The sequence below is a fragment of the Trichechus manatus genome, unplaced genomic scaffold, assembly GCF_000243295.1.
Source record: "Trichechus manatus latirostris isolate Lorelei unplaced genomic scaffold, TriManLat1.0 scaffold00075, whole genome shotgun sequence".
Classification (NCBI taxonomy): Eukaryota; Metazoa; Chordata; class Mammalia; order Sirenia; family Trichechidae; genus Trichechus; species Trichechus manatus.
In genome coordinates this window covers 9,430,719-9,458,202 of record NW_004444011.1, presented here as the reverse complement: position 1 = coordinate 9,458,202, position 27,484 = coordinate 9,430,719, and the positions used below count along the sequence as shown (strand labels likewise).

General features: G+C 38.1%; 1 protein-coding gene and 1 long non-coding RNA gene across 3 annotated transcripts in view; one reads left to right on the top strand and one right to left on the bottom strand.

The window, feature by feature from the left end:
• Positions 1–27,484, top strand: part of MALRD1 (MAM and LDL receptor class A domain containing 1) — a 964,362-nt gene that overhangs the window by 877,017 nt on the left and 59,861 nt on the right. The window lies entirely within an intron of this gene.
• LOC111821281 (uncharacterized) overlaps positions 1–27,484 on the bottom strand; it is a 72,043-nt gene that overhangs the window by 42,810 nt on the left and 1,749 nt on the right. For both annotated transcript variants that reach the window (XR_002824727.1, XR_002824726.1), the window contains exon 2: positions 27,247–27,366. This is a non-coding gene — a long non-coding RNA (uncharacterized LOC111821281). The remainder of the gene's footprint in view (positions 1–27,246; positions 27,367–27,484) is intronic.

The following is a 27,484-nucleotide window of genomic DNA, read 5'->3' as shown; positions in this document are numbered from 1 at the left end:
TCTCTTGTAGACAGCATATTGATGGATCCTGTTTTCTTATCCATTCTGTCACTCTCCGTCTCTTTATGGGTGCATTGAGTCCATTTACATTCAGTGTAGTTATTGATAGATGTGACTTTATTGCTGTCCTTTTGTAGTGCTTTTTTGTGTGTGTGTGTGTGTGTGGTGTTGATGTTTTCTTTGTTCTTCTTACTCTCTTGTGCTGAATTACTTTTGTTTGTGGTTTTTTTTTTTCATTTCTTTTGTTTTTGTAGGTTTTGTTTTTACTGAGACTTTATGTTTTTCCACTCTATTTTTATGAGTATGTTTGTTAACTTTCTTTGTGGTTACCGTGAAATTTACCCTTATCTTTCTAAGTTTGAAGCAGTATATTAATTACTTGATACTGCCTTGCCTTCCTCTCCATTAGAAGGTTCTATACCTGCACCATTTATTCCCTCTGTTATTGTTCTGATGTTATTGTCATTTACAGATTAACTGCTCTGATTCCCTGTTGTATTTCTTTTGGTTTTGGATAGTCCTTGAGAGTTCATTCCCTAGACTTGTATCTGGCTGGTACGATCCTGCGTCCTAGATTCAGCCTGTGAGTTGAAGTTGTTTGTTCTCAGATCGAAGGACTCCCTTTAATGAGTCTTGTAAATTTGGCTTGATTTTTACATCTTCCCTTAATTTCTGTTTGTCTGAAAATGTCCTAATGTCACCACCATATTTGAACAAGAGTTTCGCAGGGTATATTTTTCTTGGCTGGCAATTTTTTTCTTTCAAGGTTTTATATATGTCATCCTATTGCCTTCTTGCCTGCATGGTTTCTGCTGAATAATCTGAGCTTAGTCTTATTTTTTCTCCTCTGTATGTGACTTCTTGTTTTTCACGAGCTGTTCTCAGGATTCTTTGTTTTTCTTTGGTTTTGGCAAGTGTGATTATGATATGCCTTGGAGATTTTCCTTTGGGATCTATCCTATGTGGGGTTTGTTGAGCTTCTTGGATGGCCAGCTTTTCATCTTTCATGATATTGGGGAAGTTTTTCTGTTAGCAGTTCTTCAATAATCCTCTCTGTCTTTTCTGTTTTCTCCCCCTGTTCTGGAACTCCGATCACTCACAGATTTTTACTTTTGATTGTATCCCACATAATTCTCAGGGTCTCTTCATTTTTCTTGTTCTTTTTTCTGAACTTTCCTCAAACAGAGTTGTATCCAGTGTCTGTCTTCAATTCTACTGATCCTGTCTTCCACCATTTCAAATCTGCTCCTCAGCCCATTATGACAATGTCCATTTCTGAAATCTTGTTGCTTATCTTTTGGATTTCTAATTGTTGTTAGTTGTGAATTTATTTTGGCATTTTGTTCCTGCATTATTTTCCTGAATTCTTCCATTTTTTTGTCTGTATTTTCCATGAATTTGTCTACTTTTTCCTCATTTTTGTCTGCTTTTTGCTTCAACTCTTGGATAATTCTGAGTATTAGAGATTTGAATTCCCTATCAGGTAATTCTAGTGCCTTTTCTTCCATTGGAAAATCATCTGGTGTTTTATTTTGGATGCCTACTGGAATCATCCTGTCCTGTTTTTGTAAATGTTTTGATATTGTCTGCTGTCTTCAGGGCATTCGGCAGTTATTTTTCTCTTTTATTGATTGTAGATTTGTTTGTTTCATCCTTTTTTTTAAATTTGACTATGTCTGAGCAGGCGTGCTGTGTGTTCTTTGTTGTTTGCTTGTCTGTGGGCATGACACTTTTCACCTCCTTCTCCAATTAGCAAAGTCAGTCCCTCAGATGTGGTACAGCACGGCAGCTTTACCTGAAGAGGAGTTGGTGGGATGGGTTGTTTGTGGCACTTACTACAGCCATCAGGGTGGGTCGGTAATCAGTGCAGGGCAGGTTGTGGTAGGCCATGCCTGTTCTGCTTGGTGGTGTGACGTTAAGTGCACAGTGCAGGTAGGCAGGATGAAGGGAGGAGATTGTGATGTGTGGAGCTAAAATGGATATGGGTGAGAGGAGAGAGGAACAGGAGCCAAAAACATACAAACAAATGAAAAAGAGTGCTAGCGGAGCTTGCCGTTGGAGTGGAGAGATGAGAGACTATGAAGTGGAGGAAAACAAAAAGGGGAAGAAGCAGAAAAAAGAAAAAGAAAGAATGATTAAATAAAAATTAGAAAGAAAAATGAACAATGAAGCTCCTGCAGATCCCGCCGGTGCGGCTTCGAGGTCTGCAGAAGTTGTTCCCAGGTGTTGCAGTACAGCTTGGCTAGAAGGCATAGAGGTATTCAGCACCAAGTATTCAGGGGACAGGAATAGAAGGAAGGTATAGAGAGACAAGAAACTGAGTAATGAAGAAAGACAAAAAGTAAAAAAGAGGGAAAAGAAAACAAAACACATTAAAAAAGAAGAAGAAGAAGAAAAGCCACCCAAAAAACAGAAAGAAAAAAAAACAGAATAAAAGAAATGTCCTCAAGGATCCCTCTGCCCATCTGCACAAGCTGAGTGGGTAGGTCCCAAGCCGTGTAGCACTGCCCAGCCAGAATGGGCTCCCAACTTGAGAAAAGAAAAAGAAAACAAACATTTCAAAGCAAACAAACAAACAATAAAAGTCCCGGGATCCCACCAGTGCGGCAGCACAAACCGGGAAGCAGTTCCACGCTCGAACAGAGCTCCGCAGCCCCTTAGGAAGAAGCAAAGATGGCACACGGAGCCAGGTATTTGAGTGAAAAGAGGGGGAGGTGGTGAGAGGTAAGGAAGAAATCAAAAGAAGCAGAAAAAAACAACACCAGCAGCCAACAAATGGCAGTCAGGGAGTCAGCCAGTACGGGTGGGTGGAATCCAAGCAGCCAGTGCTTCCTGGACAAGAGACTGTGGCCACAGAAAGTGGAGGAGGCCGAGTGGAGGTGAAGAAGGGTGGGAGGCGGGAAAGTGTGTATCGCCAATTACCGGTTGTTCTGTCTCCTGATGGAAGTTCCATGAAGCTGCTTTCTCGTACCTCCTATTTGCTGGTCTCTGATAGGAGTCCAAGATGGCGAATCCGCGCTATGTTAGCTGATAGGGGACCTCTGCATGAACTTCTCCTTGCTCTCCGTTCTCTGTCAGTTTTCTCACTCCATTTGGTGCTTGGCTGAGTTCTTTATCTCTTCATTTGATGTTTTAGGGTTTCAGGATTGCTGTTTTCTCTGTTTGGCTTAGTTTTTCGGATCTTTGCTGTGAAGGGACGGTGTAGTGTTTCTGCCTAGAGCACCATGTTGCAGGAAGTTCCAGCACTTGAGTTTTTAAAATAGAGGTTTGTTTATTGGAATAAAATGTCAACACCAGAATACTGCATATTCTGTTCCCTTTCTTGATGCATATATTCTGTTTGTCCCTCAATATCTATTCTCCACCCTTCTCCAACTCGCTGCGGAACTAACCTTGATGGACGACATCAACAGACTCCCTTGCCATCTGGCTTCTAATTGAATTCAGCCAGTGGGATACACTGGTAGAGATCAGAAGGTAGAAGAAGAAGAGCCTTTTCCCCTGGCACCCTGCCACTGCAGGTCGCCTGTACCCTTTTACGACATAGCTCCTGTCAGACAGCCCTCCTCTGTTACAACTCTATTTCTGAATTCAGAAAAGAGCTCTCTCCTTTTGCTCCTTTAGTTTCTCGCTGTTAACCCGGCATACTGCTATGTTCCATATTGCTTTGCCTAAACCTCGTCTTCACTTTGGAAAATAGTCCCTTTATTAAAACCTTCTAAATGATCTAATTTGCATATGCCATCTGTTTTCTGCAACAACCCTGACTGACCACTTCCCCCTCAAACTGTTGATTATAGGGAGAGAGATGACACAAAAATAGCACTCTGTAGGATTATAGGTCTTCTAAGTGCAGGAGCTAGGGATCCATGGGATACTATCTTTCTGAGCTAAAGTTAGATACCTGATCTGCTAAAGAAATCCATTGTGATTTATTTAAAAGAGACATTGAAGGTTGTATTAATGCTCAGAAAATGTTCACCACAACTCCCTATCAATCTGCTTTGCTAAAAAGATGTTATGCCCCCAGATGTTTTGCTTATAGACATCAGAGATGGACAAGATGAAGCAGTTCATTCAGTTGAATAACATGCAGTGATGGGAACAGTTTGTGGTTATGTGAATTTATGCTTTTTGAATTTATGCTTACATGCAAGGCAGCTTCTGATTCTAAGCAATAAAATGGAGTACTTACTGGAGAACTGTCTTAATGGTAAGCACTTTCAAAGCTTTTATCCCATGACAAGATCCCAAGACAAGATCAAACCACTCATTACTACAAGTATATCAGTGGCTAAGCGCATGACTGCTAACCAAAGGTCAACAGTTCCAACTCACCAGCAGTTCAGCAGGAGAAAGATGCGGCAGCCTGCTTCCATAAAGATTACAGCCTTGGAAACCCTATGGGACAGTTCTGCTGTGTCCTACAGGGTTGCTATGAGCCAGAATTGACTCAACAGCAGTGGGTTTTATGGGTCAGGTACTGTTGTCTTGTTTATTTTTAGGAAAAAAATCTATGAGAATATTATTTTCAGATAATGAATCTGACATGTTAAAGTAACTTTCCCAAAGGCATGCAGCTAACAAGTAATAAAATTGGAATGTGAACCAAATCCAACTATAAATATTTTCTTAACTATTAACCTTCATAATAAGTTAGTTTCTTTCTGCACATGTAAAAAAACAGTTCAAAAAGCTTTTCATTGTCCATTTGAGGTAACAGATCTTGTGAAAATTAGTAATGTCTTGATTACAGTGTGTAAGCAATTATCAAATACTGGTTAGAACCTGGAATAAACCATGCATCAATTCAAATTCAAGGGCAGTATCAAATAATTTTCCTCATTTTCTCATGTTTAAGGGTGTCATTATAGCTTGCAAAGTCTTAAACAATGATCACTGAATTCAGTATATAAGAAATAGGTGGGAATAAAATTATTTAGTTCCTAAGCAGTACGATGAACAACGACTTCTTTTTTTTTTTTCCTACCAAAAACACTTTTGGGTTTTCCATCCTTTTCATTTTCTTTGTTGACTAAATGCAAGTCTTGTAGCTCATGGAAATAAGGAAAAGGAAAGTTTTGCTATGTTAACTATGGATCCAGTTTTCCCCCAATTGTTTTTGTTTTTATTTCTAAAACATGACACTGTTTCTTCTTTTGTTTATGTTCTCTGAGACGCATCCAAAGGTTAGCATTTCCTTTTCCAGCAGTTCATTAGGGAGGGTGCTGGCATGTGGCTGCTGGCTGAGATTACTAATAGGAAAACTCATTCCTCTGTCTCATCTACTGCATTGCTTCCAACTTTTGGTTAACCAATGACCCAGAATATTTGTAGAATATAAAATGTTTTGGGTTTAAAGTCGGTTTTAAAAGTTTCCCTGCTAGACTCTGTTTCTCAGTTACAAGGACTGAGTATTGTTCCTGGCATCTACACTGTCTGCCATATGTGTGCTTACAAAATATAATCAAAATAATAATGATTATTATTATTATACATTCTGCATACAGTTGTTTTGTGTATTGAATGACATATACAGTGAAACCTGTGAGAGCTAGAATTCAGTGGGACTGCCTTGTTCTTCCGGGTCTCGCAAGTTTTCTGCCCTTGACAGGGAGCAGTCTTACCACTTTTCTTATCGCTCTCTTTTAGCAGAAAATGTTTGAGTTTTCCTTCTCTGACAGGTTTCTGCCTTACAGTTTCCAGTTTTCACAAGTTTTGCTGTATATATGTGTGTGTATATAAAGATATACAGCCTTTCTTCCTTGTTGGGAGTAAGAGGAGCTAAAGTATGCAATGCTTTTTTGATTGAGACATAAAATGTGCCCCTTAACAGAAAAGTTGTAACTGGACAGTGTTGAGCACTGAGTGATTAGACACCTATGAGAGGTGATTCGTCAGAGAGAGGAAAGGCACAGAAATAATTTTAAAATGTTAGATGAGATGTGAAAAATGTCCTTGAGTGACCTAAGAGTGTTCTTCAAACCTTTTTTCGCCAACATAACACCAGTGGCAGAAAGGAACAAATGCATATACCTGGAGAAGTCTGGGTGTATAGTTTGACACAAGTATAACGTTTCTTGGTATTCTCTTATTTCATCTTAAAATAGTGTCATGGATTGAGTTGTGTCCCCCAAAAATATCTGTCTCTTGGCTGGGTCATGATTCCCAGTGTTGTATGATTGTGTAATCTGATCTGATTTCCGTATGTGTTGTACTCTATCATTATGATGAGATTATATGTGATCTCCTTATGTGTTGTAAACTCTATCACTATGATGAGATTATATGTGATCTCCTTATGTGTTGTAAATTCTGTCACTGTGATGAGGTTATACTGATGAGGTTGACAAGATTAGATAGTGTCTTAATGCAATCTCTTTTGAGATATAAAAGAGAAAAGCGAGCAGAGACACATGGGAACCTCACACCACCAAGAGAGCAGTTCCGGGAGCAAAGCGCATCCTTTGGACCAGAAGTTCCTGCGCTGAGATGCTCCCAAACCAAAGGAAGACTGATATGTCACCAGGACCTTCCTCCAGAGCCGACAGAGAGAAAGCCTCCTGGAGCTGATGCTCTGAATTTGGACTTTAGCCTACTGGACTGTGAGACAATAAACTTCTCTTTGTAAAGTCATTCACTTGTGGCATTTCTGTTGGAGCAGCACTAGATGACTAAGACAAATAGTTAGCAAAATTTGCAACGTACGTCATTTTTTAACTGTATTCTTTTTATATGACAATTGTTTTTTCCAATTCTTTTAATATAACTGATGTTCCAAGAATAGGTTTGATATTTCTACTGTGTTTTGGCCAGAGCTTCTGTCTTAGGCTGGGTTCTCTAGAGAAGCCAAACCAGTAAAGCATGTAAATATTTATAGAGAGAGATTTATATTAAGGAAATGGCTCATGTTGTTGTTAAGACTGGAACGTCCCAAGTTCGTGGATCAGGCTAGGGGCTTCTCCTGATTCATGTAGCCACAAGGGGCTGGCGAACCCAAGATCAGGAGGTCAGATAGCAGGGCTCTGGCTCACAGGCTGTGAAGACCGACGAATCCCAAGATCAGCAGGCAAAATGGCAGGTAAGCTGCTAGCTCAAGTCCCAAGAACCAGAGGTCAGACAAACAGGAGGCAGCTGCAGGATCCAGAGGGAGCAAAAGCCCATAAGCCTTGCCAGAAAGTCCACCTATATTGGATACAGGACACATCTCCAAGGAAACTCTCTTTCTACTGATTGGCTACTCACAGTAGATCTCATCATGGAGGTGATCACATTATATCAAATCGTATCATGGAAGTGATCACATCATCATATGACTGCCAAGCTACATCATAACTGCCAAACCAATGAGAATCATAGCCCAGCCAAGTTGACACACAACCTTAATGATCACAGCTTTGAACCAGTCTGAACCAGTTCAGTCATGGCTGATAAAGTGAAATTGGAACAGACTCAAATTTTTTTAATTTAGGTGAAATGGAACAATAACTGCAATGGTAAAAATTACAGGTTGAAGCCTTGGAATGGGAGACTCAGAAGGGAAATAGTGAGCCCTTTCAGGAGCCTGATGCAGGAGATTAGACTATTGCCAGGACTGTGGAGAGCACATACATTCAAAGTGGCACGGTCGGCTGCCATCTTTGAGCAGGGCACTGCAATTTCAGACTCTGCCTGTCAAACGATTTGGTGGTTAATGCAACGTGCATGCTGCTCTTGTTTTCTAAGAGGGAGATTAAGTTTCTAGCAGGGCATTGACCTCTAATTTTCCCCTTCTGGTTATCATTCTGGTGTACCTACATTTTACAAATTCGAGTCTGTTCTGGTTTTTCTCTTTCGACCATGACTGAACTGGAAAGAACTGTTTTGAATCCTGGTTTTGGCATACTCCTTAGCATACCACTTTTATACCATCTGTTAAAAAAAAAATCAACCTAAAGGATTTTCACCTGCCCAGATTCCTTGGGCTTACATAACAATTGAGCTCTCCATAGGAAAGTGACTATTATGAATTGGCTGCACCTGAGCAGGGATAAATAGATAAGGTGACCATATAACTTATTCTCGTAACTGGAACATTTTTGAAAGTGAGAGGGAGCACAATAACAAATTAAATAGGTGTGTCCCAGGTAAACCAGGACTTAGAGTAATCTCATATATACATGGAAATTCTAAGTTGTGCAACTGCTGAGGCAAGGAAGGTTTAGTCTGGGATATAGATGTCTTATGTATCAAAAAGTCTGGCAGGAGGTAGAATAAGTGGTATATTTTAATTGATAATATAAATTATTAGGACTTTGCTTCCAGCTATTCTATGAGTAACTGGTATCAGACTAGCCATCTCACTGTAAACAACCAAATAAATAACCATTGTTAAATATATATACATATATATATAGAGAGAGAGAGAGAGAGCCCAAAAACTCAGCAAAATATATGAAGCAACTGTTTTCCAATATTGGACAAACAGGTAGCACATGATTGCAATCCCTGAGAGAAGGGAGACTTATGAGGTAAGCCCCACAATCTCACAGACTTTCTGCCTGTGCTAATTTCTCAGCTATGGTGCAGAAAGGTGCTGTGCAAGCATAATGTGATGACCCTGCTGAGATAAAAAAACAGAGATTAGAATTTAGGGCAGCTAAAACTGCTGGATTTTGGAAAGCAGGGCACCAGAGAGGAGAAAGCTATGGAGTGGAGAGGCCTAGATGTCTATGAAGAGTTGGGCTGCCCATGCACAGGGTGAAACTACTCAACGTTAATAGAGATCAACTGTTATGGAGTCTAAAATGTAAGACATATTAGTCATCAAGCAGTACTGAGGGATGTTGGAAGTTCAACCCCACCATAGTGGAAAGAACTCATTAACAACTTGTTAACCATCAGCATTCAGGTGAGATACATAAAATCAGATACTGGATAAAGCCTCACTTTAGGATTAAGGACCACACTCCAGGATAAAGCCTACTCCAGATCTGCACTAAGAAAGCCTAAAACCAAACCTTGACAGTTATGTCAGGGAGAGAGAGTTCGGAGGTTGAGTCTTGCCAAGTTAGAGGGGCTTGGGAAACACTTAGACTTTCCAAAGATCAGCTCTAACACAACTTAAAACAAAGCTTATACAAGTTTCAAGGTAATCAACCAGTTATTGAGCTATCTACTAGGAAAAAAATCAACAAACTTCAGAGGCAGATTACTAGAGTCTCTACAATGTATTATCAACAATATCCAGTACACAGTTATACAAAGATACAGAAAAAGGTGACCTGAAGTCAAGGAAAAAATCAGTCAATAGAAACTAACCTCAAAATGACCCATTTATTGCATTCAGCAAAAACCTTAAAGCAGCTATTATAAATGTGTTCAAAAATTCAAGAAAAATGTGTTCTTAATGTATAAACAGGTATGAAATCTCAGCCAAGAAATGAAAACTATAAAAGAGAACTAAATGGAAACTCTAAAACTGAAAGTACAATAATCAAAATGAAAAATTTCGTAGATAGGATTAACAGAAGACTGGACGTGGCAGAAGAAAGACTTCAGAAAGATGAAGATAGAAATATGACAAAAAAGAGAAAAAAAGATTGACAATTCAATGAACAGTGCATAGGAACCTCTTAGATAATATGGCTTATGGAATGGTTTAACATAACGAGTCCCAGAAGAAGAAAATGAGAATGAAACAGAAAAGTATTTGAGGACATATGGCCAAAAATTTACCAAATTTAATTAAAAACATGAACTTTAAGATCATTCCAAGACCTCAGCAAACCCCAAGCAAAAAACATACAAAGAAAACTACATCTATACACACCACAGTCAAACTGCTGGAAACCAAACTTAAAGAGAAAATCTTGAAAGCTTCTAAAGAAAACAGGTATTACATACAGAGAAACGATAATACAGATGAAGGCTGATTTTCCATCAGAAGCAATGAAAGTGAAAAGACAATGGACCAAATCTAAAGCATTGAAAAAAAAAAAAGAAATTATTCAGTAAAAATATCATTCAAGACATTTTCAGACAAAAAGAGAAAATCTGTCACTAGCCTTCCTGTAATATAACAAATGGAAAACAATGTTGTTCAGGGTGAAAGAAAATGATACCAGATGGAAACTTGATCTGTAGCAAACGAATAAGAATATCAAGAATGGTAAAAGGAAAATGATTAATAACATAATACAATATGACTTTTTTCTCATTTTTCCTGAAAAGACAAAAATTTAAAGCAAAAATGATAACATTATAAGATAGGATTTATGAAATATGCAGAAGCAAGTGATATAACAACAACAGCAAAAGAAGGGGTGAGGCAAGTAAATGGAATTACATTGTTATAAGATTATTATATTTATGAAGTCAAAGATGAGATGTGTATGTGGGAAGTATGAAGTGTGAAGGTTTCCTAATGAGAAATTGGTAAGTTAAGTATGCATATTGGTAGCCCTCAAGCAACTATTAAAACAATATGAAAGATATAGCTTTTTTGGAAGCCAAGAGACTACCAAAAAATATTCAATTAACTCAAAAGAAAGTGAAAAAGAAGCATCAAAACAACAACAACAAACCACAGAAGGGACAAATGGAAAACAAATAGCAAGATGATAGACTTAAACCTAACCTTAGCAATAATTACATCAAATGTAAATGGACTAAACATTCAAATTAGAAGGCAGGTTCTCAAATGGTTACAAAAGCCAGATCCAACTGTATTTTGTAAACAAGAGATACTAAATTTAAGGACACTAAAATATGAAGGTAACAGAATAGAAAAGAGTATACCATGCATGTAATAAGAATAAGAAAGCTGGCATGGCTATGTATTAATATCGTTGTTGTTGTTAAGTGCCATCAAGTTGGTTCTGACTCATAACAACCCTGTGTACAACAGATCGAAACACTGCTTGGTCCTGTGCCATCCTCACAATCATTATTATGCTTGAACCCATTGTTGCAGCCACTGTGTCAGTCTATCTTGTTAGGGTCTTCCTATCTTTCACTGGCCCTCCACTTTACCAAGCATGATGTTCTTCTCCAGGGACTGATCCCTGCTGATAGTATGTCCAAAGTATGTGAGGCGCAGTCTTACCATCCTTGCTTCTAAGGAGCATCCTGGCTATACATCTTCCAAGACAGATTTCTTTGTTCTTTTGGCAGTCCATGGTATATCCCCACGTGTCTGTCAGTTTGTCGTACTGTGGGGGCTTGCATGTTGCTGTAATACTGGAAGCTATGCCACCAGTATTTAAATACCAGCAGGATCACCCATGGTGGACAGGTTTCAGTTGAGCTTCCAGACTAAGACAGAGTAGGAAGAAAGAACCAGCGGTCTACTTCTGAAAAGAATTAGCCAGTGAAAACCTTATGATTGGCAGTGGAACATTAATATCATTAATATCTGCTAAAGTATACTTCAAGACAAAAAGTACTGTAAGAAATAAGAAGGGAAATTATAACAATAAAAGGAGCAATTAACCAAGAAGACCTGACAATCATAAACATGTATACTACTAAAAACATAGCTTCAAAATTCATGAAGGAAAATTAAAGGGAGAAATAGACAAATCCACAATAATAGTTAAAGATTTTAAACACCACTCAATCAGTAATTGACAGAACATGTATACAAAAATTCAGTAAGGATAAAGATTATCTAAACAACACTATCACCCAACTTGATCTAAATCAAATTTGTAGAACACTACACCCAACAACTACAGAATACACGCTTGGAATGTACACAAAGTTAAAAGCTAGAGATCTTGCTGTCACATCCAGACCCTGAAGCTGGCTACTAATATTAGCTTTTTACAGTTCTAGAGTTAACAATGTAGGTAGAGAGTGAATATCTGTGTGTATTCACTATGTTTTGGGACTTTTAACTGTTGCCAACACGAATTTGGTCATTGCTCCTACTAAATAGTAAGCCCTCTACTTAGAGTCTACTTAGAGTAAGCACTCCATGAATGCAACTCTTATTATTGTAAATGACTGTATTGAGAATAACAGGTATCCTTGTCTACATGAATAAATAGAAAAAATATTCTGATACTATAGGTTTTTATCTTCTCAAAGATTAGAGCCATTACATTTTCCATGGAGTTTATATAATTGGATAGTAAATTTTTTTTAAAGTTTTTCAGTGCCAGGCATTTTGTTACCTACCTTTCATATATTATCTCAATTAATCTTCAAACAACTCTATGAAGTAATATTATAGATATCCTCATTTCATGGAAGAAGAAACAGGGCTTAAAGAACTAAAGCAATTTATCTCAAATTTCAACATTGGCAACAAGAAAAACTAGGATTGTGAGCCAACTTAGGTTCAAGATTTCTTAGGTTCAAGATGCATGAAAGCCAATTCATGTTGACAATATTTACATTGGGGAACTTCTTGTGACAGATATTTCCCACAAAAATTAGTTGATTGACCATTTCATCCTTTGGATTCTTTGCTTTTCATTTGATTGGACATTGATTCCTTTCATGGTCTTTGGTGAAGAGATCATTTTTGAAAACCAACTAAATATTATAGATGTTTAATAATTTAATAAACAACAAATCATCTCATTTGTTAGCATTGAATAAAATATTTAAATTCATACCTTTAGTATCAGATTATTGTCAACTGTGATCTTGGTACTCTTAAACTTCAAACATACTACAAAACTAAAGCAAAGTATTGTTTCATATTTCTTACAGCAGAATAAAATAAGAGGTGCTGACTAAAGCAATATACAAATCCTTGGAAAGGATAAAGTGAATATTACTGAATAGTTTCTTTAAACCACCAAAAGGGTAATAGAAAAATTTAAGTTCTGCAAAAAGCAGCTTTTGAACTGTTCTTAAAGAAAATTGGCTTGTGGGCTTTATCCTGTCATGTCTTATTTACATTTAAAAATGCGCCAAGCACTGCGCTTGTTTTTAGAGATAAGATGAATAGTAAAGACCAACACAGTTCTAATTCCCTGGGTGGACTGTGGGGGAAATAGACACATAAATTTATCATTATAATACATGGTTGTAAGGTCAATAAAATTACGTTGCAATAGCCTTTTAGTATTTCTTAATATTGTAGATTTCAAGGCAATTCTTACACATCTTTCAAACCAGCTGGGTGTTCATAAGCTACCTCCTTTGTTTCTCATTACCTTAATCTACAGTAGCAGTTCCTACTTTGAGTAAAAATTGATGTGAGTTCAGTCTGCCAGTCAGTCCTGAGAGTGTACCAAATATCAGAGACTGCATTGGGTATTAAGTACACTGAGTGGTAAATAGAAAACTAGTCTTCCTATCCTGTCTGGATCCCATTGTCTGTATCAAAGGATGGTTTCTGTACTTAAACCAAATGGAATACTTTGACTCAATAATGGAATACTTCCCACAGTATCATTTCTGTTCTTTACCCCTGTTTAAAAAAACAAAAACCTGTGAATTAAATGATCACAAGTCCAAAGAATTTATGTATTTTTTTTTAGCTACAGTATCTTAGTTAAATATCATAGTTAGGAAAATGATGCTTCTGTTTAACTGAGGATTAGTTAGTGTGAAAATGGCATGGGGGCAGTATCTGACCTCCTCTAACTTCACAGAGGGGAAGGAGGATCAAGATTAATAGCCCAAGGCTGATTCCTATGAGGCAGGGGTCAGACATGCCTCCTCTATCTGCCATCTTTACCAATTCTGACACCAACTGTCCCTTCCACAGCACTCGCTACTTCTCTGTTGGGTTCAAAATTCTTTGCAATGGCCACACAGAACTCACAGACCATACTTACAATTGTGGGGTTTATTAGGGAAGTAACAGGTTACAATTCAGGCTCAGGAACACTCAAGATAAGATTCTTCCATCAGGACAGCCTCTTCCCAGCCATACTCACAGGCATGCCTCTCCCTGGCCCTAGGCCTTTACAAAGGTACTCAGCTTTCTCTCTCCATAGGTTGGGAAACCCACCTCACCATCCCCTGCTGCTGGGTCTCTCCTGCTGGGTGTCTCCTGATGGTTCTCTCCTGTCACCATTTCTCACCATCTTCAGGATTACAGCTTGCTCTCTCTCTGTTTCCTGGTCCCAGGAGCCTCCCAGAGCAGGGATCCTGGATCCAAAGGACAAGCCAGCTTCTGGCTATTCTTCCTTGGCGGTGGTGGTATCTTCTCATTCCCACCTCTGGAATGGCTCATTTCAAGCCTAGCAGGATGGCAAAACTGACCAATCCCTTTGGTGGGCTGCAATTATCCTATCACACAGTTCCCCCCAATCACTTGGGTCACAGTTACAAGACCATGGCTAGAAAGGCCACACAAAGGTGATCCATCACCTCGCAGTTAGTAAACTTGATTGGGACTGGAATACCGTTGGATGTTGGGTTACAGTTTGGTGCACTAAATTTTACTTAACTTCAGAAATGTTTCTTACCAGATAAACAGTATTGTTGGATCTCTCAACCATGTGCCTTGTGAAAGCACTTTAAATCATCAGATTCAATGTAGACAAGTTCAACCTACATAGGCTTCACTGGTAATCTTTAAAAGAGGGACATTATTTGAAAGAGAAAAAGCATAATGTAAAAAAGGCAGTCTACTTCAAAATCACAGTTATTTAGTTAGTGAATAAATAGTTCATTCATTCAAAACAAACACACACTTGCCGAGGAGTATTATGTACCAGAAGCTGTAATAGGATGTGAACAGAAATGTAAATAAGGCAATTATCCTAGCTTCAAAATGATCAATATAGAGGAGAAGACACAATATAATAGGATATGTGCATTACAGTACTATAAAAAAATGCTATGAGATCAAAGAATAGGGCTTGCTTAGTCCTGCCTAAGTGTGACAATCAATGCTCTTAGTTGCAAGCAACAGAAATGACTCTGGTAGATTTAAGTACAAAGGAATTTATAAAATATATTGTATAACCTACTGGAGGGCTGGAGATCCAGGCTCAGAAGCTATGAAACCAGGAATAATACCTAAATTCATGCCACAGAACTAATGGAGAAGAGGCAGTGACATGGCTGCCAATGGACACTAATGCTAAGCTTATCCCAGAAATTGCCAACTGATGAAACTGCCAACACCACCTGTGAGAGTGCCCATGAGGCCTACTTCTTTTCATCACTAGCTCCTAATTCAAAGTCTAGGGTGAGAGACTATGCTTGGCTAAGACCTAAGCTGCTACGGAAAATGGAAATGCAAGTGCCTAGCATGTTCAGCTTCTACAATGGTCATGGGTTCTGCCTCTCACTTCATATACAGAGTACTTTTGAGCTGACTCTTGAAGAATAAATACTTACTAGATAGGCTAGGAGATGTATATTTAAGGAGAAGGAAGTAAGTGTGCAAAGATGTATCCCTCAAACTACACTGCAAGTAGCTCAGAACTTCTCAAGTACATGAATCATCATGAGAGGCATGGAAAGTAAAATTCTAAAGTTAGACGGCATCTGGGTTATGAAGATTAATGTATGCCATGATAACATGTAAGCCTTACCCTGGGAGAAATGGGAAGGGACATTCTTGAATTGACTTTTATAAAAAATCACTATGCTCTATGGCAGATGATCTGGGAATAGTGTGTGGGACATTAACACTACATTGAAGCAAGAAGGATAAATTAAGAGGTTATTGAATTGAGAAAAGATGACGGCCTGAATGATGGCTATGGCTGTGAGAATAAAGAGGAAGATACACAAATGAAAGATGTGCAAAAGAGAAATCAGCAAGACTTGGAAACCGATTAGATGTGGGGATGAGTGAAAATGAATGGCTAAGGATAGCACCAAGGTTGTTCATTTGTACGACTGGAGTGCTGGGCATAAATGTCTCTGAAGAAAGAGACACAGGTAGATTAGAAGGTTATATGGGTTAATGTTGAATTCAACCTTGGACATACTGACCGTGAAGCACCTATGAAATACCCAAGTGGAGATATTACCTGGGACACAGATATGAGTGTCTTGTGCTCTGAAGAGATAGCTGAGACAGAAGTAGTGTAGTATAGTGGCAAGACCTGAAGTTTTTGGGTCACACAGTCTTTGGTTTGAATCTCTACTCTGCTATTTATCAGCTGTATGACCTAGACAAATTACTTACACTCTCTGAACCTCAGATTCTTCAATAGTAAAATGGGAATTATATCTACCTGTAGTGTTCTTAGAAAGAACTAGATAATGGATATCAATCACAAAGTCTATAAATTGTTGTTAAGCAGGTGGCTCTTAACAAGTGGTTATTAAAAGCATTTAGAACTAGAGGTTTTGATTTTGAAACCATCAGAGTATAAATTCAAGGGACAGGCAGAAGGCAGAAAGAAATATAAGAAGGAAGAATCTGAGTAAGGTAGAGAACTGGGAGAGTTCATGCCATGAAATTGTAGGAAGGAAAGAATTTCTACCAGAGGGTCAATGCTGTCAAATAGCTAAGAGTTGATCAGATAAGAAAGGCATGGAAAATGCCATTGGTTAAAGACTAGAATATTATCAACAACTGTATCAGGGCAATCTTAGCATATTGGAAGGGCACATGGGATACAGATATGTGAAGAGTTTCAAAAATAAAATATGGGGTAAAATATTAGAAACCAGTGGTATTTCTTTAAAAATGGGAATTCTGACAATTACTTTCCCAATTTAAAAATGTAGAGTATTGTCATGGATTGAATGTGTCCCCCAAAAATATCTGTCAACTTGGCCAGTCATGAGTCCCAGTATTGTATGATTGTGTACCATTTTGTAATCTGATGTGATTTCCTTATGTGCTGTAAACTCTATCACGATGATGTAATAAGATAGGTTAGTGGCAGTTATACCGATGAGGTCTAAGAGATTAAATAGTGTCTTAAGCCAATCTCTTTTGAGATATTGTGTGTTGTAAACTCTATCACTAGAATGTAATAAAATGGATTAGCGGCAGTTATACTGATGAGGTCTACAAGATTAGATAGTGTCTTAAGCCAGTCTCTTTTGAGATATAAAAGAGAGAAGCAAGCAGAGAGACATGGGAACCTCATACCACCAAGAAAGCAGCATCAGAAGCAGAGCGTGTCCTTTGGACCTGAGGTTCCTGCGCAGAAAAGCTCCCAGACCAAGAGAAGATTGATGACACAGACCTTCCTCCAGAGCTGACAGAGAAAGCATTCCCTTGGAGCTGACACCCTGAATTTGGACTTGTAGCCTACTGGACTGTGAGAGAATAAACTTCTCTTCGTTAAAACCATCCACTTGTGGTATTTCTGTTACAGCGGCATTAGATGACTAAAACAATTATCCTGTGGATCCATAGCAAGAGTAAACCTAAACAATTACTGAATATAATTTTTTCTTCAGAGAAAAGTTGCTTTTTCTGTAGGTTTAACAGAAAAAAAAAAAGGAAATAGAAAGAAATCCTTGGGAAAAATATTAAAAGTTAATTAGTTAATTTGCCACCTTCTGTTCAAGTTTTCCCTTGTTCATTTCAAATTCTTTTCTAGGAGACTTTGTTCTTCTTTACCTCTATCCAGATAATTAAAGGCAACTTCTGGATGTTCTGTCTAAACTTCACATAATAATTGAATTATTTGTTGGTGGTCCATGATGATCCATTCCAATACAGTTTTTTCCACTGATTACTGCATCATTGCTTGTGGCGCCTAACTGTGATCATGAATGTAAATGCAAAATTATAGGAGGAAAAGTTCTCAGTTGTCTAAAGACTGTAGCAAGTCCACTTTGCAATGACACCCTTTGGATCTTCTATGAGTCATAGACATCACCCTCCCTCCCCCAAATCTATTTACCTCTTGATTCACTAAGGTACCAATTAACCGAGAAGACAAGTATTACTTCTTTTTCACCATTAGAGCCCTCACACTTAGTCCAGGGTTGAGTGTATGAATGAATTAGTTAAGTAAATTTATACTGAATAGAAATATGGTGAAAGACTTTCATAGATTATAGAAAAGGTAGTATTGAAAGGAACTTTAAATGTCATTTATCTCTTCTCTCTTTTTTTGAAACCTTGATGGAGAGATGATTTGAACAATCCTTTGCTGCTGAGAAATAATTCTAGATCCCAACAGAGTCTTCCAGATGTGCAAATCCAACTGGAACTATAATCACAAATGTTCAGTTTATAATTAAGCTCTTTGTTAAGAATGAACAGGATTATCATTAATACACAGAGTGGCTTCCTGACGTGTACAGCATTAAGAACAGGCAGCCGTAGACTTTATAGCACAATATTGTCTCCTGTGGGAGTGGATGAATTTGTGATCTTCCTGAAATGACAAAATGATTAATCACCTCCCATACGCACTGCCATCCACCTGGCAGGAGTGATGCTTCCCCTGCAGGCTCCCTCTGGTGAGAAAAAAACTTTTTGATGGATAAAAAGACTAACCCAAGATTAAGGAAAGGGAAAGAAAATTTTTATCGAAAAAAAATGGTCTTTTTTTTGTTTGTGTCATATGTCTTATTAACAAGATGTGTAGCATAACACATTTAACCAAACACAGTCATCGCTCAAGCCTTTAAGTGAAGGCCTGTTTAATTTTTTCAGTGCTTTGTTGATTTATAAGGTAAGCGGATCTAAAGGCTGACTTTGGCTGGGCCAAATGATCATTATCCATATCCCTATGTAGATGAACCCAAAATGAGTCATATTAAATAATACAGTTTCTTGTGCTCACTGTGTTTTAGAAAGGAAACTTTTCCTGTAATACATAGCTACATTTCTTTGCTTTAACATATTCCCAGTTACACACAAGTAACTTCCAGCTGAGTATAAAATTTATTGTTCTTAAAGTAAAAAGAAGTGAGGAAACAAAGTCCCCAAAAGAAACTGCTTTGTTGTTGAATATAGTAAAATAGAAAATGAGATAGCATGAAAATTGTAGCAGAAAATAACCAGATACAGAGGGGAAATCAGACAGCGACTACCAAGAGAATTAGAGGCAAGAAAGATACATAAAAGATAGACACATCAGTGTGTGCTGGGGCTGGGTTCTTGAATATTTATGGACTGTTTCAACTTCCTGCCCCACCTGCTACATGAGAGTCTTAGGAAGATTTGAAGTATTTTGATTCACTAGAGAGTGAAGAACTTAACTTTTTTCCAGTTTACTTCCCAGAAAGGAATCAGTCCTTCCCTTCTGAAAATAACTTTAAATTAGTAATAGAGTTTATGTGAAACTAAAGACTTATCTTAGAGAATACAAAACGTGATGCAAATTGCCAGTACTTAGCCCAGTTCTGTGGAATAAAAACCACAAATATGGGAATTTGTAGACAGAATGGAGCCCTGGTGGCGCAGTGGTTAAGAGCATGGCTGCTAACCAAGGGGTTGGAAGTTCAAATCCACCAGCCACTCCTTGGAAACCCTATGGGGCAGTTCTACTCTGTCCTATAGTGCCTCTCCGAGTAGAAATCAACTCGACAGTAACAGGTTTGGTTATGGGGCTTTTTTAGTAGACAGAACAAAGCTGTAGAAGTTTATGGAAACTGCATTTAAGAACAAAGAGAAACATAGGCATATTTTTGTTTTCTTACACTCTTCTGGCAAATTTAAAAATGAAATTTAAATTGAAGACTTTGTCGATTTCTACAAGAAGTCTTGGTGGGGAGGGGATCTGTTCTAAGAGGTTACCCACTCTGTGCCTGAATGGCAGGAAGAGGGAAGTGGTTTCATAGGCCATTTCTAGCCCCAATTTCACCATATAATTGTATATTCTGGCCCTTACTTTCTTCAATGTAACTATGAATTTACCTCCTTCTATACTTTCCACAAGGATAATTTGAAGATACACTTGATATCAAAGAATTAGAAATCCCAGGATATTGTGTATATTTATGGAGATAATCGTGTTATTCAAAATTATTCTCATAATACATAACTATGACTGCTGTGTGAGATATATCTAGATATATGGCATACCCATTGCTGAAAGAAAAAAAAACCCAGTAGGATAAAGAATTAATGTTTTTAAAGTAGGTAATGACTCTGACAGGAGCCCTGGTGGTACTGGTTAAAGCACTGGTTTAAAGCAAGAGCCCTGGTTAAAGCGCTCAGCTGCTAACTGAACGGTTAGTGGTTCAAACCCATCAGCCACTCTATGGGAGAAAGATGTGGCAGTCTGCTTCTGTAAAGATTTACAGTCTTGGGAATTATTCTTGCTGCTATTGTAATTATTTTGGTAGATTGGCACTACGACAAAGCTGTACCATTTTATAAGGCTTATCAAACAACAGAACATAGGATATCTTGGCCCAAATATTAGTCCTAATACATCTGGAGATGTGTAGGGGTTCCAGGCTATCCTTGTGTTTAATTATGCTAATTATTTATGATCTCATATTTACAAATATCTATAAAAGATCAGTCACCTTCTAATGCTTTTTTATATTGTTGAAGGAGACAACATATTGCTCGTATAATTAATGTTTTGTGAAACAGTAATCAAACATATTCGCTTAACTTTCCCAATTTCCTCATTCTATAAATAGTTGTTTTTCTCTAGTAAATAGAATTGAAAATAATATTAAGGGCCAGTTACTCCATGCTGAATTGCTACCATTCATTCTCAGTATTTCTTTTGCTGTTTTGGTCCAGGAAACACAGGCAATATTTCACACAATAAATCTTGGTTTTTTCTATCTGACCCAAACTAACCTTCAGCCCCATGCATTTGTTTATCTGTAGCCTCCATGTAATCTTATAAAAGCTTCCCAATTAGATAGAAAATTGCAAGTGTAGAAAATGTTTCAAAGCTCTATACCTGCTTTACAAGTAGCTTGATGATTTTACAGCAGACCAAAATTTATTCATTAGAATTGTCCATCAAGTTGCCTGTGATGCACTTGACCTTGTCCTCATGAGACTTTTTCTTTTGGGACTCTTCTTTTTATGATATCCTCAGTCTCTTTCTTTCTAATGGCTTCCCCCATTCGGCTGACTAATGCTAGCAATTCTGTTGTATAACTATCAACTTTTTTTTAGTTTATAAGTTTGAAGAGGAGAGTTACTATAGAATTAATATAGTATAACAATATAGATATAGGTCAAATAATGTTTTGGCAAATGGCTGGTTGTTTTTGTATCCCTACTTCCTTCCATCACCAAATTTCCAAAACTTTTTGAGTAAATTTGTACCTTTATTTTCTCATAATCCTTTTTTTTTTTTTTTTTATTTCTTCACCCTTTGTATTTTGGTTTCTGCAGCAACCATTTCGAGTATATTGTCCCATATGTTCAACCAGCCCCTAATTATCTATTTCAGTCATTCTGTTTGATCTCTCTGAAGCTTTCACCTTGATGACCATCTAATTTGATTGATTTGGCCTTCACACTAGTCAAATTTGTATTCTTCACTGAGTTAATTCTGTATCCCACACCCTAATGATGTACACTCTCCCCACACTCAGTCTACAGGCCTTTGCTTCTCTCTTCTTTAAGAATGCAGAGCTCAGATTGGCTTTCCCCAAAGAATGCTGTGAGAGCGCATTCTAGTTCATATCACGGGCCTCTGTGTCTGGTAGTCTGGCAAACTCAGTCAAGGAGAGGCCCTGTGAGAGTACCAAGAAATGACTGCAGGACACTGAAGTACAGTTGTTAATTCTTTTACTTCAGAAATAAGGGAACTAAGAAAGAAGAATCAAACACAGCATATTATATACATATTTATTCAATAATTAATTAAATATACTACTAATTGTTGTATGTCCTGAATTATTATAAATCTTCATGATGCTGCAGTAAAAGTTTAGGTTACATTTCCTGTCTTTGCTACTGTCCATTGTGATAGCTCTGTAAATATTGATTTCTCCATGTTTAAAATGTGATAACAGTATTCACCTGAGCTGTCTCATAGGGCTATTCCAAGAACTAAATAAAAGACTGTATGTAGAAATTCTTTGAAAATTCTCTTATATAGTTTTAATAAGGCATCAAATTGCAGATTTTGAAAATGAAGTAACTATTTCTTATACTTCTTGGTATCTGTTCTGCTCCTATCATGGTGTTCAGCTAATACGTGTAGATTAAGCTCACGTGAATAGTGTGTGGGTGATATATTTTGATACTCAAGTAAAGTAGAGGATATTAGATTTTTTACAAAAGATCAAAATAGATTTGAGACTTATATACGTAATCAAAATAATAATGCTGCCTCAAATACTTATGTTCAGTTTTCGAGAATATTTTACACACCTTATTGATATTCTTACCTGTTCACAACAAATCCTGAGAGTACGAACATTACAGACACTTAATTCTGAGGGGCAGGAGTGTGATGAATAACAATGAATGTTAGAAGGTAGCACTGAAATTTTCTTCTCTTTGTATTCCATTTTCAAACAAAGAATAATTAAAACACACAATTTGGGATGTTGGAGAGAGATTAAATACTGAGGGTCAAGAATCCTATATCCCAATCTTGCTCAGTCACTAGCTGGGTCATTTCTGCCTGGTGAATTCATTTCTCTGATCTTTAATTTCCTTAGCATAGTGGTTAAGAGCTATGGCTGCTCACCAAAAGGTCTTCAGTTCAAATCCACCAGCTGCTTCTTGGAAACCCTAGGAAGCAGTTCTACTCTCCTATAGGGTGGCTATGAGTCAGAATCGACTCAACGGCAATGGGTTAATGCGTTTGGGGGCTTAGACCAGAAGAGCAGTAGGAGCCCTCTCCTATTTATGTACAATGCTCTTGCCACGGCCTCTAATTTCATACCATTTATTTTACACTTTAGTGTTGGCCACAGTTGGAAAAAAAACACCAGTTCTCTCTTGGTGGTTTACCTCTGAAAGTAATCCCATTGCTACACTGATTTTTCTTGGGGGATGCCATTAAAAGCAATCATGATATTTTTTAAGGATATAAAAAAGGAAAAATCAATTGAGCCAAGCATTTACTTTGGAAAACAAATGATTTGGTATCTTGTAAGTGTTTTAACTGGCAAAGTAGAAAACTGCCTATTTACCGAACTGACCAAAAAATGACTCTTCTGTGTATTTTCCGACTTTTTGCTCTTTAGCCATCAGTGTTATTTTAAAACAGGGAGCTCTTTGCTACTATTTCAATCTTTTGTTATTTGCTCTGCTAGTCATTTGATTGTTTATCTTATCAATATGTCAGTTGCTTCAGCCTTTATGATTCTAATAATCACATCGTACACTGCATTTATGAGGAGCTTAGTACAATATTTGTTTATGATAATAATTGCTGATATTCATAGGATGCTTAAAATGTATCAGGTATTACTCTCAGCATTTTGGCATATATTAAATGTGTTAACGCTTACAATAGCCCTCGGAAGTAGGATTTGTTATGTTTATGTATTTTGAAAATGAAGAAACTGAGGCACAAAAAGTTTCTGTAATTACCTTTGTCTTCTATGTACTGGACGAAATTCTCGTTTATTCTCTTTATCACTAAACTAGTTTTGAAATGCATATTTCATGTTTATATTCATATTTAATGCTAGAAGACAATGGAGCAAAATACCCAAAATTTTGAGGGAAAGAAAGTGTAAAACAATAATATTATATCTTAGAAATTTGTCTTCTAAGTATGAAGGAAATATGTAGACAGTCTAAAATACGAAATAACTAAAAAATGATAGTACCTGTAAGCCCCCTTTAAAAAAACTTAATGTGAAATCTAACTAACCAAGAAATGAATCAAAATAAACACCTCAGAAAATGGAGAATTAGTGGTAATGGACTTAAACAGAGGGCAGTGATTAAACTACTCAGGATTAATGTAAACATTATAAACACTGAGAAAAAATATATTATTTATATTAACAAGTAAATCAAGAAATAGAAGTAGAAACAACGCCAATCACCTCAAATCCCATGAGTAACTCAATCAGTATGATCTAAAATTAAAGAATACACCTACTCCTCACTTATCGACTATCTCGTTATCAGACATTTCCCATTTACGCCAATAGTAAAAAATCTACTATCCAATTATTTTGCACATTAACCACGCATGTGTGGCAGTAACTAAGGCAGAGGTCCCTGATGAGGTCCCAGACTGGCAGACCCGTTTGCACATAGAAAGGAAGCTCTTATTGCGTAGTATTTCACCCGAGGAGTCAGGGGGAGAGGGGCACTGTCTCCTCAAGTTGCCAGTGTGCCGGGTGGATTGGAGGCGGGGCTGGAATGGGGCCACAGGGACGGGACGCTGTCTGGTAGGTTCTGGGTGCCCACGGGGGACTGAGGCCAGAACAGCAGCAGCCACTGTCCTGAAAGTGGGCCGCTTTGGGGCCTGAGAGGAAGCAGGAGTGCGGGTCTGGCCCCAGTTCCCAGCCCCAAAGGGGTGGCAGGGAAGGACCGGGTGTGGTCAGGAGCCCTGACCCGAGCACTCGGGTGCCCCGGCTGCAGGACCCCACGTCAGCTGACCAGCACTTGTGCAGCCCTTAAGCTTCCTCCATGCCCCCTCTGGGCAGGCACAGGTGAGGATGGGGCAGACTACATGGGTGGGGATGGGGTCACTGGGTGAGTGGTCAGCGTAGCTGCAGGTTAAGATCAAGGGCAGACTGCGCCTGGCCATCACCGTTTTGGAGAAAGTTGTGAATTGTCAATTCTCATGGGGACATGGGAACAGAAGAGGGCAGGCTCACCCAGTGAGAGCTGGGGGATACTCAGGCGAGGAGATGGAGGAGGGGACCCAGTGGGCAGTATGCACCTCCCCCGTGGCACCCAGGCCCTTCTGCCTGCAGATAGGTAGCCCCCTGCCCGCAACAAAGCTGCCAAGGGCATTTTGGGGTCATTGAGAGGATGAGCCAGGGCCACCCATCATGAAAATACAGTGAGGACAGGAGGGGGAGGGGACCCCAGAGTAGGGAGGGGGGCAGTGCTTGGGCCACCCTGGCTCTGAAGACTGGCCGGCCCTCCCCTGCTGGCAGCCATAGGGGCCAAACTATCCTGAGGCAACATGGGGGAGGGGGAGGCAGCAGTGGCAGGTGACCTCAGCAGAGGCCCAATGGGACAGACACTCACAGTACAGCTGAAGGGGTGAAGTGATGTAGTCATCCTCCATTTTCGCATAATCCAGATTTTCATATCACAACCTGGTCTTTGGAACCTAATCATCTCGATAAGTGAGGATTAGGTGTATAGTTTATAAATTTCCCCCTCCTAGAATTATACATATTATTTTTATTAGCCTAACAAACCAGTATATTTTGTGGTGAGAAAATAATTGTATGAAGCAATTGCTTCACATGTACTTTAGTATTTTTATTCTGTTGAAGTCAGGTAAAAGTTAAATTAATACTTTTTGAAAGAAAAAAAGGCATAGTTGAATTATTGCATCCGCTCATCCTTATATCTGTATTGAGAGTTGTTTTGAAAGGTAGTCATGAAATATTAAGAACCGTAATGCTTTAGTAATGTTTTACTTTCTTCTTTGTATTTTTCTGTATGACCTAGATTTTTTGTTTCATTTTTTAGGTCTTTTCTTTTCAGAACAATTCAAATAACTTTTTCTTCTGATGTGCTTATTCCATTCAAAAGTCCTGTTTTAATTCTTTCTGCACTTCTTATTTCCCAGATATCTAGCTCACTTTTGGTGGCACTGCTCTGCCTATGGATGTGGCCATCTTCCTACTTGCCCCACATCTTTACCCATCTTTCTTTGTTTTTGTCACAAAAATCAAATCTACTCTATTTCCAAAAAAACAGTCAAGAAATTTCCACAAATTCTGCCAAAAATAAATAAATAAATTGCAATCGTTGGTATGTATATTGCCTTTATTTTTTATTCCTAAAAATGTACATTAAACGCAAGGCCTGCCATCTCCAAAAGGCAAACCATATCTTTTCTCTAATTATATATGTTTCAGTTATGATTTTGATTATCAATAATTGCATAATAAAAAGTTTACATATCTAAATATTTTACCACTATTTAGAACCTGAAGAGTTTCCATTTTGCAACATGCTGAGATCCCAATAACCAGTAAAGAGTTCAAATTGGCAGAACGATAGTTAAGGGAACTAACCCAGCTACATTAAGAATAAATAAACAAAAGTATAAGGAACGAATGTGTACTCAGTCTAGGCAGACATACCTATCCAAGGTGTTCATTCTTATGGAGAAACATTGGGGACAGGTGATTATAGATTGTATCAAAGCACACAATATGAAGTTCTGTCTGGTTTAAAATGAAGTCCAACCAGTGTCCAAAACAACACGGACAAGGAGTAACTCTTAGAAAGAGCAAGTTGCAAGAACTAAGTAGGCCACCAGTGCCCAAAACACAATGATAAAAGCTCATATTCCAATCTCAAAATGGATCTGTATTATAAATTAAAAAAGCAAGACAGGAACTCATCCCAACAGATTGAAATGTGAAAAAAAAAACAAAAAACAAGGAAAATGAGAGAGAAAAGCTATGTTAGATATCAGATATCACCGATAATTCCAGAGCCCACTTACTTGGTACTGCTGTTTATAACTAGAATTGATTCAGGTATTAGGGCTAAAAGAGGAGTTTGAATTGCCTAAGTATCTGAAACTGGCAGGGTTGAGACAGTTAGGGATTGTTAGTAATATAATTTAAGACTCTAGTTTTTAAATAACTGCTTTAAAAACCTCACCTGATAATTCTAACATCTGGGTCATCTCAGCATTGGCATGTGTTGATTGCCTTTTCTCATTCCAGTTGAGACTTTCCTGGTTCTTGGTATAATAAGTAATTTTTGGACTGTCTCTTGGACATTTTGAGCAGTATGTTATAAAACTCTGGTTCCTATTTATGGCTTCTATTTTAGCAACTAGTGAACCTGTTTAGGTTCAGAATGCATATCTTGGTTCAGTTTTGTGGACTGTGGTTCACATGTCAGTGTAGTTTATAAAGTCTCTGCAGTGCTCTTTTAATTGCCCCACTTAATGTTGCCTAGATGAAAGGACTCTGTCTCACAGTCTTTGAGACTAGGCTAGGTAGGGGGAGGGGCATCCACCAGTTGTTGGGAGGTGGAGTGGGAGTCAGAAAACACAAGTCAGCCTACTGACTGCTGCTGAAACACCCTTGGGTTTGGGGGAAGGCACAGTATTTTTTCCTGGTATTCGTCTGGAGAACAGAGTGGTATGGTTAAAAGGTTTCTGTTCTATGGGATACCATTTGACTGGTTTTTGGCTGGAGAGAGACCACGCTATTGGGGAACTTTTTTCTGACTCTTCCAGTTTGTAGCCTTTTCTACTGCCCAGGCAGTGATATATAAGAGACAAGGGAAAAAACAAAAACAAAAATCAAGGAACTCACCCCCAGGTGGTTTTTCTATTCCTGAGATCTCCAGCCAGTCAGCTTTCTTTTCTCTATCTTTCGGAGTCTTCAGGTGAAAGACTTACATATGTTGTCCAGGGTTTTTTTTATTGTGATTAGCTGGAGGAGAAAAATGGAAAAACTTTACTCCATCTAAGATTCTAATTTTAAATTTTAAAAAAGAAAATAACCTGGCGACTAGTTCAATTTATGGGCTAATTAGATTACTAATTTAATT